General features: G+C 39.1%; 1 pseudogene; it reads right to left on the reverse strand.

Annotated features, from left to right (window-relative positions):
- Window positions 1-14,042: 14,042 nt before the first annotated feature.
- Window positions 14,043-14,160, reverse strand: LOC126186046 (5S ribosomal RNA; annotated as a pseudogene).
- Between the last annotated feature and the right edge of the window lie 1,771 nt (window positions 14,161-15,931).

Consider the following 15,931-nt stretch of genomic DNA (forward strand, 5'->3'; position numbering starts at 1 on the left):
TGAAGCCGCACGTAAAACAACATCCGCATGATCAGATGGTTTACCACGGGATTTGACGCGCTGTTGTTGCTGTACGGTAGTTTTCTGTGGTTTGGTGGACTTTGGGGGAGCTGATGTGGGAGTGGTAATTGACGCACTGGGCTTGGGAACAGCCTCAGCTGTTGGAGGCGCCAGGGGCCGGCCCAAGTTTGCCACTGTACCTTTGTCTGCCGTTCGAGTAGGGGCTACTGGCTCTGAAACACTGGGTGCGTTGCAAGTGCACTGACAGCTACAGGTGTTATTGCCAACACTCACCACTTCGGTCTGCGTTGAGGCATCCACTTTTGGAGTAGGCTTCTGAACCAGGGAGGCAAAAGATGTAGCAAATGTGGGAGGTTGCATCGACTTAAAGATCTTCTTGGCCTTACCATAGGGGATACGCTTGGTTGTTTTTATTTCCTGGACCTTGCGTTCCTCTAAAAACATGCGGCAGTCCCTACTCCAAACAGGGTGGTTCCCAGAGCAATTAATACATTTAGCCGGAGACGAGCAACCAACTCCTTCAGGAGCAGCCTGACCACAGTTTCCACAAGTCGCTTCGCCTTTACAGCCTAAGGTGGTATGCCCAAAACGCTGGCATTTGAAACAGCGCATTGGGGCCGGGAAATTAGGCCTCACACTAAGGCGAAGGAAGCCAGCTTTAACATGTTCAGGAAGTTTTGTGCTACTGAAGGTCAGAATAAAGGAGTCGGATTTGACAAGAGTGCCATCAACACTCTTCATAATGTGTTGGTCATCAACGATACCTTCTGGAGCCCACTCACGTTGCAGTTCTTCCTTGGGAATATCAGCTAGATCTCGGCATGTCACAACACCTTTGCTGTAGTTCAAGGTGCTGTGCAGTTCAGTGTCTATGGCATACTCTCCAAGGCATTTAGCAGATTGGAGGTTAGTTGCTTGCTGGGAAGTGGAAGTTTCCACTAACAAGGTCCCATTACGTAAGCGCTTCACCGATTTTAAGGAGCCACAGATTCCCTCCAATCCCTTTTGTATATAGAAGGGCGAAACCTTCTCAAAACTACCCTCCTTCCGTTTCACAATGAGAAACACATTCGGATTACCAGAATGCATTCTGTTACCTAAGACTGGACTTTTTAAAGAAGCGCCGGAGTCAGGGGGACTGACTGCACGGGCCCTCTTAAGAGACTGGGTGTTAGAACCTTCCTGCGGCCCACCCTTTCCGCTGGGAGGAAGAAAAGAGGATGTCGAAGGATCCATCGTGGTCCCACGAGCAGCTAGGGAACTAGAAGTCCACCTAGACAGAGCCCCGCGTGCCTAGGTAAGCCTTATACAACTGAGGTGCGGCAGGTTCCCCAGAGGTTGCCCGCTATCGGTGGTGGTGGTGGTTAGAGTTTAACGTCCCGTCGACAACGAGGTCATTAGAGACGGAGCGCAAGCTCGGGTTAGGGAAGGATTGGGAAGGAAATCGGCCGTGCCCTTTCAAAGGAACCATCCCGGCATTTGTCAGAAACGATTTAGGGAAATCACGGAAAACCTAAATCAGGATGGCCGGAGACGGGATTGAACCGTCGTCCTCCCGAATGCGAGTCCAGTGTGGCCCGCTATCGACTGTTCCACCTCAACAGCCATGCAACTCATCAGCGTGCAGCACACCTTGAGATTGAGGGGTTTTTTAGAGAGGTTTATTCCATCCTCGCGATCCGGGCGGTCAAGCCAAGATCCCCATTCCCTGAGACACACAACGTTCCACCGCCGCGCCGCACAGTGGTCGCTGAAGTATGCTCAGAGCTTACGGTAACAGGAGACTGGTGGCGCTTACCAGTCCCCAGCTCACGAACCCCGGGGTCGCCAAGCCCGTACCCAGCAAATGAATGCTGAGCCCCTGGGGGGATAGATTCACAGCTCGGTACCAAGCATCTCTTCTCACTGCCCCTCAGCCCGTATTTATTTGCGGGTGCAGCGAACCGCATAACGGAACCTGTGCTGCCAATCCTTCTAGGCAGAGATAGCAAAATCAAAATGCCCTCTCTCTCGGAAAAGTACTAGTTAATATCTCTTTCCTTTAAAAATTTACAATCTTCTTAATTTATACATACATACATCAATCCTTGTTCCTTATATCATGAATACATTTCGTAATGATGTGGAATGTGTCACTTTAACATAAGTTAATTTTTTTTCTTTTTATTTTTTTTAATTTTTTTTTACAGTTACTACTTCACATCTAAGAATTCATCTATTGAGTAGAAGGAATTGTCATTCAGAAATTCTTTAAATTTACTTTTAATTGTTGGTTGACTATTGCTTTTAATACTATTTGGCAAATGAAAAAATATTTTTGTGGCAGCATAATTCACCCCTTTCTGTGCCAATGTAACATTTAATCCAGAATAGTGAATATAATCCTTTCTTCTAGTGTTGTAGCTATGCACTTCGCTGTTAGTTTTTAATTGGGATGGGTTATTAATGACAAATTTCATAAGTGAATATATGTATTGCGAAGGTACTGTGAATATCCCAAGTAACTTAAATAAATGTCTGCAAGGTGATCTTGGGTTGGCTCCAGCTATTATTATGATTACACGCTTTTGTGCAGTGAATACTATCTCCCTTAATGACTCAGTGCCCCAAAATATGATGCTGTATGAAAGAAGTGAACGAAAATAGATATAGTAGGCTAATTTACTAATATGTTTATCACCAAAATTTGCAATAACCCTACTAGCTTAAGTAGCTGAACCTAACTGTTCAGCAGATCATCTATGTGTTTCTTCCAATTCAATTTCTCAACAGTGCACTCACCCAGAAATTTTGAGTATTCTGCTTTAGAAACAGACTTCCGTAACAGTCTATATTTATCAATGGCTTTATGCCCTTTACTGTACATAATTGTATAAATCGTGTTTCCTCAAAATTTAGTGAGAGTCCATTTGCAGAGAACCACTTAATAATTTTCTGAAAGACATTATTTGCAATTTCCTCAGCTGATTCTTGCTTCTTGGGTGTGATTACTATACTTGTATCATCAGCAAGAAGAACTAACTTTGCATCTTCATAAATATAGAGTGGCAAGTCGTTAATATCTATTAAGATCAATAAGGCATCCAAGACTGAACACACTGTGGGACACCATTCTTGATACCTCCCCAGTTAGAGGACTCTACTGGTTTTTGTAGAGTATCTGTACTGTTAATTTCAACCTTCTGCACTCTTCCAGTTATGTATGAATGAAACCATTTGTGCACTGTCCCACTCATACCACAATACTTAACCTTATCTAGAAGAATTTCATGATTCACACAATCGAAAGCCTTTGAGAGATCACAAAATACCCCAGTGGGTGATGTTCGGTTATTTACTGCGTTTAATATTTGACCAATGAAAGCATATATAGCATTTTCTGTTGAAAAGCCTTTCTAAAAACCAAACTGACATTTTGTTAGTACTTCATTTTTACAAATATGTGATGCTAATCTTGAATACATTACTTTTTCAAGAATTTTGGATAAAACTGTCAGAAATTAGATTGTGCAGTAGTTGTCAGCATCAGATCTATCCCCTTTTTTATGCAATGTTTTTAACAATAGCGTATTGCAGTCTATCTGGAAAAATGCCCTGTTTCAGTGAGCTACTACATATGTGGCTGATAATCCTACTTATTTGTTGGGAACGAACTTTTAGTACTCTGTTGGAAAAGCCAATAATTCCATGTGAGTTTTTACTTTTGAGTGAATTTATTATTTTCCTAATTTAAGTAGGAGAGGTGGCTTGAATTTCAATTTTATCAAATTGCATAGGTACTGCCTCTTCCATATACTGCCTTGCATTTTCTAATGAATAGCTGTGTCCTATTTTCTCTACAACACTTAAAAATGGTTGTTAAAAATGTTTTCTACTTCTGACTTCTTGTTAGCAAACTTTTCATTGTTTATTATAGAAATACAGCCTTCTTGTGCTCTCGGCTGCCCTGTTTCCCTTTTCACAATATTCAGAATTCTTTTAATTTTATTGTCAGATGTGCTAATCTCAGACGCAATGCACATACTTCTGGCTTTATTAATAACTTTTCTTAATACAGTGCAGTAGTTTTTATAATGTTTCAGTGTTTTGGGATCATTACTACTCCTAGCTATAAGATTTGTTTCCCTTTTCTGTTTACAAGGTATTTTTATTCCTATAGTAATCCATGGCTTTTTACATGGTTTCTTACTATTATATTTCACTGTTTTCTTAGGGAAACTGTTTTCAAATATACTCACAGAGGTATCAAGAAATAGGCGAAATTTTATATCAGCATCATGTTCCCTGTACACCTCTTCGCAGTCAAAGTGTTGCAAGCTTTCCCTAAAATTTTGAATTGTTAAAACGTTAATTGAATGCATTATTTTGGAGGACTCTTTTGCATTACTGTATGGAGCTATATCATATATTGTAACTAGCTGTGCATCATGATCTGACAGAGCATTCTTAACAGAAAAAGTTTTAATTTGATTAAATTTATCTTCGTCTATGAAAACATTATCTATCAGTGTGCTGGTTTCCTGTACCACCCAAGTATAAAAATCAATAACTGATGTCAAATTGAAAGAACCAAGTAATACTTCAAGGTCATGCTTTCTATCCGACTCTTTCAGAAAATCTACATTGAAATTCCCTCAAACAATAATTTCCTTTTCTCTGTCTCACATATAGCACAGCAAAGAATCCAAGTTTTTCAAAAATAGTTAAAAATTTCTCAAGTGGGACCTATACATGGCTAGAATTGTAAAAATGCTATTATTTATCTTAAGCTCACATGCACATGCTCTTATGTGTTGCTCTGCGCAAAATTTTTTAGTTTCCAAATTTTTCACACTATGACTGATTTTAACATACATGGCAACTCCTCCTCTCTCCATAGTGTCTCTATTTACATATGCTGAAAGCTTACATCTACATACGTTTACCGTTTCCATACCTGTGATTATATGATGTTCAGTCAGGCATAGTACTTCTATTTCACCCTCAGTTTCTAAATCTTCTAAACAAACAAGAAGATCATCTACTTTGTTTTTTAATCCCCTGATATTCTGATGCAATATGTTAACATTATTTTTCACTGTGCTTTTATGTGAATCTCGTGACATACTAACATTATAATTCACTGTCCTGTTATGAGAATCTTGTGATATTTTCACATCCCTAGTACCTGCCTGTCTGAACTTCTCTTTAATCTTAATTTCAATCAATGAAGGACGATTGGACACTGATCTTAGCCTAAAAAAGTACTCCCGTGAGTTTCAGTGCCCCCCTTTACCCTTCCCTTTCCTATTGAGATGTAGGCCATGTCTTGTGAAGTCCCACTTACCAATACCATCAACACGAGCCAAACCTATGCCTGACGAACTAGCCGCCCAAAGCAGCTGACCTAGCTCCATATTGACCATCCTGGAAGAGCTGTTCAAACGTGGCCGGTCAACCCGCATGAAAGCAGGAACTAAGACATGTTAGCTTAGTATGGTTCGTTGCAGATGCTATTTTTACGACGCCACGCTCAATATTGTAGCCCTGATCCCTGTCAATACTGTTTCCCGCTCCACCCACTACCACAACATGATCCTGCTTTGTAAAACCCTTGCATAATGATCCTACATCCTGTATCACTTGGCTAAGACATGCACTGGGCTTGAAAATACTTGTGACCTGGTACGCGTCACCTAATTTTTCCTGCAAGATCTGGCCCACATCTCTTCCATGGCTACTACCTAACAAACAGAACTTTCCTCCTTCTTTCTACTTTTTTTTCAACAGGTGGTTTCCAAGTGAAAGTCTGTTGAGTGATGACTACGCTTACATCTACTTGAGCCTCTTCCTTAGCTGACTCAGGTAGCAAGTCAAATCTATTGTTTGTGCCAATGACGAAACTGTAAGATACTGTTTTCTTTTTGTGGCCCCTGTTTCTTGCTACCACTTCCCGCTTGTCTTCACCCTCCTCTCCGATTAACCTCATCAGTTCCTCCCTAGCACTATCCATTTCAGCCTGAAGGGTTCAAATCTTCGCTTCCTGCTCCGCTATTCTGCTATCCCTTGAACATAACCAGCAATACCATCGAAAAGACCCATTTACTTCCCCGATTCTCATGCCACTACGTTTACCCCAATGTAACAATCTGCCACAACAGCTGCACAGAACCCCAGAACTGACTTTCCTACAGCAGCTCAAACACTTCTCGCTCATGGTTGTTTACAATATTTTTACAAAATTTATCTAGCCAATAACAGTAATATTCTATTTACTATAGATCACAAAAGTCACTAAAGTTATGTGGCACACTAATGTACATGTATTTTATTAATATTCTAACGTAATGCAGTTAAGCTAACGTCAAAAAGCAAAACTTGTTTACCCGAAAAATTAGGCCTAAAATAGTGTATGCGCGATACTTACTTTACGCGTTTTGAATGGAAATGAAAAATAGAACTAAAACCCTTAATTCCACGATTAGATATGGCACTACTAAATATATGAGTAATGAAAATAACCTAAATTCTTCACTTAATACTTAAAGAAATGTCTTAAATTTGTATGTAAACCTACGTCTAAACTACGCGGAAACCGACCCTTAGGTTATGTTTTGGTTTTATCGAGAAATACTTTGAAAGGAGTGAAACCTTCAATAGATAATATAAAACAGACTCTAATTAAATTCATTACGGTGTAATATTAACTTAATTGACAGTTATTACTGAATTAATTACGTATCTTCACGAGCTTAATATTCAAACTGTGCAATCTGCGCCATGTGTGAATTGAGTTAATTTCGCTTTAGTAACTGAACAAGTTTTAGCTCGACTGCATTTAGACTTTATGGGCTAAAATTCTTAGAATGGAACTGACAGTAGAACATGACCTCTGATCTGCGTCTTCAAGTTTCTTTTAAATGAAATTGATTTTTTCAAAATTTTCCTTAATATTAAACCCATAAAAGTAATATACAGTGGATTTTTACAAACCATGTAAATAAATAATATAGAGACATGAAAAAAAATTTTCGATTATTAGAAATTAATTTTTTCATTTGGAATTTTCAGTCTTTACCAGAAAGGTAAACACAAAAACTTTTCACTTTTCAGTGCTCACGCATTTAATCACAGTCTTAGGCACTGTTATGTGTGTACTTGTGAAACACTTTTACTACAACATTTAAGGTAGTGTGTGGGAAGAGACTACGTATGGCATTCTTCATGATATAATTACAAAAAGGAAAGCGGAGGATTTTTCTCCAATACAGCTTGTTGGCTGCCTTTCGTGACGCCTCCGTGTCTCTGAAAAACAGATAACATAGCCTAAGCTTCTATTCTCATCTTTCATCTAATGGAGGACAAAACACATTCTATATTCTATTTTCTTACTACAATTTAAATAAACAATTGAGAATTTATCACAATGAACTTTTTCGTTTCTCTTTTTTTTTAAATTTATTTGGAAAACTATTATTAACTTTTTTCAAAATGATTGCTGGCGGTACGTTATGTCGCCGATCTTGACATATCACTTCGTTATTAAGCTTGCATCACAAACTTTGCAAATTTTTTAACCATAGCTATTATGCCTTGAAAATCAACATAGGTTTTTAAAATAGACACATTGTTGACTAGTTTTCAATTTAGTTCATTACCTTAGATGTTGTTTTACTCATAAAACTGAACAACATTTGTAGGTTATATCATCGTAGGGCTCAGTTATCATACACACTAGTATGCAAAACAAGTCATTTGTTCGACAGCAGTTACTCTGAGTTGTCACACACATAATCAAAAAGCAGTTTTACTATACTATGCCAATACTCTACAATCTGCATTTCTTAACACATTCATTTACCTGTATTGTTGTCTGTATGTGTCAATATTTGTATGTTAAATGACCATCTGCCTTACACAAAATTACGTGTTTCTCAGGCTTTTTTACGAGATGCGAGGGAACTGTTCACCGCTTTTACACTATTTTATCACATATTTCAGCCTACTGACTTACTTATTCCTATTTCTCCATATCTTCAGTTATAAATATATTTCGACACTTCTTTCTCCCTTTAATCTTTGTCAGCCTACTGGTCTCATTATTTACATATATTTTTGGTGTGATCCTCACACCACTTCCACACATCTCCTTTAATTAATATCAAAACACTTCGACTTGCCTATAGTTGCATCAGTTTATTACCCTCCCTTATCTACAGACAATCTTAATTCCAATTGAAAATTATTAGTTTATACGGAGTTTGTTGTACCAGATTTCAGAAATTTACAGCTTGAATTACTTTTCTTACCGCAAAGTATCTGCATTTTTACTGTTACTAACCCTTTTTGTGGATCTCATTTATTATTTATTTACTTCAGCCATTATTTTTCTATCACTGGTGCTGCTAGTTACCTACTGTTACTTTAGTAATTAGAATTTACCACTGCAAGTTACCTCTCATATTTTCTTGTAAGTCATCATCCAGTCATAGTCATTTTCGGGAATCATTCTTACTAACTAGGAAGACATTAGAAACTAACAGCATATATTACTTATATACTACAGATAGAATAGAAGAAGAGAATGACACTCGAAAGCAAATAAAGTTCCTTCCAGCTGAGACCTCACATTACGCCAAACTGTGTATCTACCACAGAGGCAGACCCCTTAAGAATTTAATTTCTGTGAGTTATGATAGGCTTCAGATCTACATTATTATTGCTACCCCCTACATCCAACAACTCTTCGTCTTCAAAACCTTGCAAAACTGACTCTACTTTCTCTACCGAAACTTTAGCCTTCGGATTGCCATCGTTGTCAAAGATGTAAGACTTTACTACATCTTCGTCGTTATCTGATTAAAACCCGTTAATTTGTTCTTCCCTATTACCTGTAGCGTTCTATTTCCTTCTTTACCCATTTTTCTAATATATCGAAAATGCTGTCAGCTACATAATGAGAGTTGTTTAGCACATCACTAGTGCTGCCTGTTCCTGTTTCATTGTCCCTGTTATCGGTTTGCGTGCGTTGACTGACTGTAGTCTGTGTTTCTGTTACTGGCTGTGTTACTTTTTCCGCCTGGTGGGTGCCTGTTTCTTCATAGACAGGACTTAGTTCCCCACATGCGGCCTATTGTGTTCATTCGATTTAAATTCAGATAGGGTGGCATTCTGCTCTTCGTCTTGTAGCAACAGCACATTACTTACATTCTTGCCTTCGTCATAATTATTATTGCGAAAGCGCGGTGGCAGTGGCTCTTCCTCTACCACAGTCTCGACCACGATCCTCCATATTTCTAACATTCACGTTCCCACTGTCATTAATTCGCATGTTTACGTGATTGTTAGAACACTTATTATTTTGCACCTACTCCTCAACAGCAGCAACTCTTTCTACTCGCTGCAGGTATTGAATGAACTTATCCACATTATCTCTAAGTGCGGAAATGATTCTTTTCTGCATATACGAAGGCAGCTTACATTCTAGTCTAATGATAATCACTTATTTTCTGTCAGTTGTGGCAGCCACGAAACCCACTTTCTAGATAACGCTTTAACTGCTCCACGACCTAAAGTAAACCTTTTACCACTCCAGAACTCTCTCAAAACTAGTAATACTAGTATTTAGTTCCTCTACTTGTAGTTCTACTGTCCGCACTCTGTCAGAAAATTTTTTATCTACATCATCACATAATTTCACACAGTCAGACTTCACTTTCCTAATATACTTTAGACAAGCATTTACTTTATTATTTACTTCCTCAAATCGTTCAGAGCAAAATCTGGATTCATTGACTGTTGTTTCTGACAACTTCCCTTCCTCAAGCTCATCTGCAATTTTGACATCTTTGCGAACTTCATCAATTTCCGTTTTAAAAATACTATGCAATTTGTTTAGCTGTTGCCCTGCTTTGACTTGCAGATCTTGGTGGTTATAACTAATTTTATAATCCAAGCTATTCAGTTTTGTGGTCATTTCATCGGTTAGTTCTTTACTACTAGATTCAAGCTTACTGTTCACCTCTTTAAGATGTGATTCAAGTTTAGATAAAAGTAATTACATTCAGTTTTGTGCCTCTACCTTGCCACTTGGCATTTCCACCATTTTTAAAGGAGTTTTTTAAAGGAGAATTTCCTGACGTGGCTGAATGTAGGCGATACTGAAGCCAGTTTAATTATCTTATAATTCTGTTAATTCTCTCTGTTAATTCTACTTTACTTTTTTTGACTTCAGCCTCAGTTGCCTTGTCATTAAAAACTTGTCATTAACACTGAAATTTACCTCAAATTCTGCTTTTGACAAATCACAGTTAGATTTTGAATTTATTCCTTCGATTGAATTATCCTCATTAATTTAAGTATAATTTAATCCTGAAGTTTAATCATCAGACACTGGTTCTTTCTTAACCTTCACATCAGCCCTAACATTAGTTTCCATTTTTAATAGCCTCTTAGAATCAGTTAACAAATACTTTAAGTTTTATTGACTTAACTTAATTGCTTGACCTCGATGATCGATGTCGGTACAGTGTACCAGCAAACGTGATGCGACGCTTTGCGACGTAATGCAGGCGGTAGTAGCAACAGCTGTGGTGAGGATGGCGCCGATTATCGCTTACTGCAATAACTCCATGCTGGGGCTGTGCACCAGTGAGCGTGCGCAGTAGCTTGCAGGTCCACGCAGCTCCGTAGCTCTGTGACGATGCACCGCCTTCTCCTAAGCCCAGCGCCAGTGGTAGTTGCAATGTAGAGACGCCTTCTTGACTCCTTCCGTCACGTTGAAGGTTACTGTGGCAAATATTCCGAATTTAGTCTCTACACTCACGAGAAAATCTTTAAGCTCTTCTCGCACTGGTTCCGGCATATTTCACTTTGGTAGCCTGTTATTCCTTACGGAGTTCCCTGTTATTTACCGATCATTTTCACAGTTCAGTTTACCGGGTGATAAAAACCATACGTGCGGTGACGGGTAGAATAAATAAACTAAAGCTTCTCCATTTCACAAGAGCCTGAAAACTATTTCTGCAGTCAGCCAAAAAGCGACGGAGAACATACTGACCATAATATCCAGTGTGTAAGTCACAGTACTCTTCGTATTCACTGAAATAAAACGTTACTATTTCTTATTTACTCGGTGAGATCAAGAACTATGCCTATAAATAAAATTTTTGAGTAGGAACTAATTAATATAGTCAGTAAAAGTTCACACCCACCAACATAGTAATATAATAATAATATTCCTGACAATAATAATAATTTCCCTATCGGACTTCTACGGTACGTTCCAATCAAAGTGGTCTATCACTCTAAATTCTAAGCCTCAAAGTTAAATGGCGCTAGTAGTAGTGAAATGGGTAAGTCCCGGCACACTAGCTCGCCTCTGTATCTCTTACAACGGTACGGGGATTTTTTCTTCATAAACCCTTAAAGCCTTTTAAATAAAACTAATGTTATTAACACTCTGTACATTTATTCTTCGTGACTATATATTTATTTCTCAACGTAGTCAGCCTGGCAATGGGTACATTTATCCCAACGAGAGACCAGTTTCTTAACACCGTCAGTGTAGTAGGTTCGACTTTGTTCACTGAGCTCAACTTATCTCTGCTTGTATCGCTTCATCACTACCAAAATGGAGTCCTCGAAGATGTTCTTTAAGTTTTGAAAACAGAGGAAAATTGGATGGGGCCAAGTGTGGACTATGTGGAGGATGATCGATAACAGTGAAATCAAAGCGTCAGATTGTTGCAGATGTCACAGTGCTCGCGTGTGGTCTTGAATTGTTGTGGTGAGCTCCTCGAATTCGAAACTCGATTACAGCACGCTTTTTCTAACACACGGACATATTTACGTTACACACTTCAATTCGGAGCCCTGTAGTGGCAGACGGCTGCAAATCCGTAGATATGAATAATAAGGTTGTAGAATTTTAACAATCTTTTTTTTAAATCTCTTACTTCTCACATAAAAATTTGGGAGGTCTTATTTTAAGCACGCCCTCGTATACTGAGCAGTCGTACCGACATCACAATTACCTGCCCATTCAAATCCACTCATTCAGTGAATAATTACCAAATACACTGTCATTCATACGTTGGAAGATGTTCGTGGACATCACCATCTGCGTTCATGAGCCTTTAAACAATAATATCCACGAATGATTTTATCCAAGCAGCTGCTCTGAACGATAGAATTCCGCGTGCTTTATTTGGGACAAAAATGTGAGAATCGACTGTAGTAGACCTTGGAATAATCTTGGAGCCGGCCGAAGTGGCCGTGCGGTTAAAGGCGCTGCAGTCTGGAACCGCAAGACCGCTACGGTCGCAGGTTCGAATCCTGCCTCGGGCATGGATGTTTGTGATGTCCTTAGGTTAGTTAGGTTTAACTAGTTCTAAGTTCTAGGGGACTAATGACCTCAGCAGTTGAGTCCCATAGTGCTCAGAGCCATTTGAACCAATAATCTTGGATGAACACCTAAACTGGGAAGAACAAACAGTCACAGCTTGCCGGAAATCGCTCTCCTCCCTACATGCAAAAATTTAGAAAAATATTTCCAACCCATGTTAAACAAAAATTAGTCCAAACACTAGTCTTGCCTAATCTTTACTACTGTGATGTAGTTCAACACGGCACAAATAGTGAAAATTCGAGATGCCTCGAGCTAGTGATGAATGCTTGCGTTAGATACGTATGCAATATACGGTTGTATGATCATATCAGTCCTTCATACTCCCAGCTAGGTTGGATACGCCCATAGAAGGCACGCGATCTCCACACGATGTGCCTACTTCAACGATTTCTTAGCCACTGGTGCCCCCAATACTTATCTTCTCGCATTAAACACCTATCATCATTCCACAACCGCAATACTAGATCGGATACATCTAGCATCTTGGCTGTACCTTTACATAACACAAAATCTTTCTCTGTGTCATTCTCCATCTCAGCCATACGACTATGGAACGCGCTCCCCTGTAATCTGCGTCTTATCCAGAACCACTTAACATTCAAGAGGGAACTCAAGACTTACATATTAGGGACGTTATAGCCACCATTGTCGTGCCCCTCTCATCTTTTTCTTTCTCCTCTCCATCATAGCTTCGAATTTTACCATTCTATTTCTCCTCCTCTAACTTATCTACCTTTTCTATATCTCTTTCACCCCATTCTATCGTCTTATGTCTCTGCTTGATGAGAATAACTCACAAGCTGCAAGAATATAACGAGAAAATTCCCAACTAGCAATAGGACTGACATTCATAAAAGAAAAAATATGTTCACTTTCCTATACATAGTCATTACTATTATTATTATTCTTGATTATTATAATTACTTTTTGATTGTTATAATTATCATTGTAGTACTTTTATAATCTCTAATTTTTTCTGTAACATTAATACTGTATAACATGTTATATGTCCTTAATGTTCTGTAGAAACTGAAATTTGTTGAATCTGAGTATGCCTGGTTAGGTGTAAGAGAGGGCCTGAAGGCCCTAATCTTGCCAGGTAAAATAAATGCATAAATAAATAAATAAATAAATAAAATATGAATGAGGAACGTTTCAACACTATGTCATCTAACTATCGTAACGATTAGTTTTAAGTCGTCGTTCGACCTAAAATCGCATCGTAATCGCCCTCACAGATATTTAATGAACGTGAGTGGTTCCACTGCTCTTCTACTGGCTTCGAATTCCTCAGTCCAATCTGTGAGCTGGTCTGATGTTCTCTACGCTCGTATTTTATTCATTAGGAAATAGTGCGGAACTATCGAACGCCATCTGGAAGTCAAGTAACACTGCATCAAACTACTGTCTACTAAAAAAACTAAACTCCGTCCGAACAGATCTTGGAAGGACCAGCGGTACCGACCGGCTGCCGTGTCATCCTCAGCCACAGGCGTCACTGGATGCGGGGATAGAGGGGCATGTGGTCAGCAAACCCCTCTCCCGGCCGTATGTCAGTTTCCGAGCCCGGAGCCGCTATTTTTGAATCAAGTAGCTCCTCAGTTCGACTCACAAGGGCTGAGTGCTCCCCGCTTGCCAACAGCGTTCAGCAGACCGGGTGGTCACCCATCCAAGTGCTGGCCCTGCCCGACAGCGCTTAACTTCGGTGATCTGACGGGAACCGGTGTTACCACTGAGGCAAGGCCGTTGGCTAAACTACTGTCTACTGCCAACCGGATATACCTTACGGTTCACGAGAATTTTGTTTCAGAAATACATTTTATTTTCTAAAGAGCAGATTTTTGGTCTCTATATAATTAATAATACGTGATCAGTTATTGTTGGTTTTCCTTCTTGAGCTTACTGAAGTTTAATTAAAGAGAATTATGGCAAACACGTTTCACTTTTATTTATAAAGCATCTTGCGTGGTTATTCTGCAAATTGGATACATATGTCTGTAACTTGTGGTTGTTTTACGTTAAAAACAGCGTTTTGTCAATAAAGTTGGAGTGCAAGTTAGATACGGTGTTTCTTTTCATATTCTCCAAACCACTGTTTTTTGTCTTGTTGCTACCAGCGGTTGATGTCGTAAGACTTCGTTCCACAAACACACTTTGCAGTTTTTGCCATTCTGCAGCATTTCCTACGCTGCATTTGGGTTATTTCCACTTCACTTTTGTAAATTTAACTGAGGTTATGTGTTTCTCACTCGGCACAGTATTACAGTGTTTGTGTCTGTACGTTTGTTTTTGTTTACGTTGTGAATGGTATCGACCAGTGAAACTACATTTTATTTAATTTAATTCGCACGCGCGCGCGCTCTTTTCCTTGGCGGGGAGGCGGGAAGGTCAGGTATGGGCCTGGATGGTGATTATACGACAGACCCTGGGAGGAGATGGTAGGGATAAATGGAGTCGGTGAGTGTATGTCTATACTTAATATTATATTAAATGGTCAATCAGTTTAAAGAGTGTGTGGTTTTCCAGATTGGTCTTATCATTTATGAGTTGTTATCTTTCTGTTATTGGTTTTCGAATGCGGTTGTTTTCTTGCAAGCTGAGGAGGTGTTTTTTGTTGTTGTTTATCATTACGATTTCAATGTCTCCGTCTCTGGCTGTAATTTTATGATGGTGTTGGTGTAAGTATTCAGTAAAAGTTGAATGAATTGTCTTATACTTCGATGCTGTTACATGTCCCTTGTATCTGGTGTCAAATGTCCTCCTGGTTTGATTTTTGTAGCTTCCGTCACACGTATTACATTTCAGGTGGTATACTCCTGACTTCTGGTATAGATCAGTTTTCCTTATATTTTTCGAAAGTCTTTTTGAACTGAATTGTTGGTTTCGTGGGCTATTTTGATGTGTTTTTTTTAATTGGATATTCTATGTGTTTATTTGTTGTTGTATGTCATTTTGTACAATATTTTGGTTTCTGTTTCTTTCACACGTTATATTGTTCCTGTTATTGTATTTTATATGTTTGTTTGTGTGGGATTCTATCCTTGAGTTAGCGACAACTGGATGTTTGTTCTTTTCTGTTTCTCAATTTTATTGTTCAGCTTTGTTACTAAGTTTTCTTTGTATACATTGTCTGTGGCTATTTGTATTATGGTATTTATTTCTTTTTGGTAATAGTCTGTATCTAATGGCACTGTGTTTGAGCTGAGGAGCATGTATGTAAGTGCTGCTGCTTTTGAGAAATGGAGTGTTGTGATGTCTTATACACTCCTGGAAACTGAAATAAGAACACCGTGAATTCATTGTCCCAGGAAGGGGAAACTTTATTGACACATTCCTGAGGTCAGATACATCACATGATCACACTGACAGAACCACAGGCACATAGACACAGGCAACAGAGCATGCACAATGTCGGCACTAGTACAGTGTATATCCACCTTTCGCAGCAATGCAGGCTGCTATTCTCCCATGGAGACGATCGTAGAGATGCTGGATGCAGTCCTGTGGAACGGCTTGCCATGC

This window comes from Schistocerca cancellata, chromosome 4 (assembly GCF_023864275.1).
Source record: "Schistocerca cancellata isolate TAMUIC-IGC-003103 chromosome 4, iqSchCanc2.1, whole genome shotgun sequence".
Classification (NCBI taxonomy): Eukaryota; Metazoa; Arthropoda; class Insecta; order Orthoptera; family Acrididae; genus Schistocerca; species Schistocerca cancellata.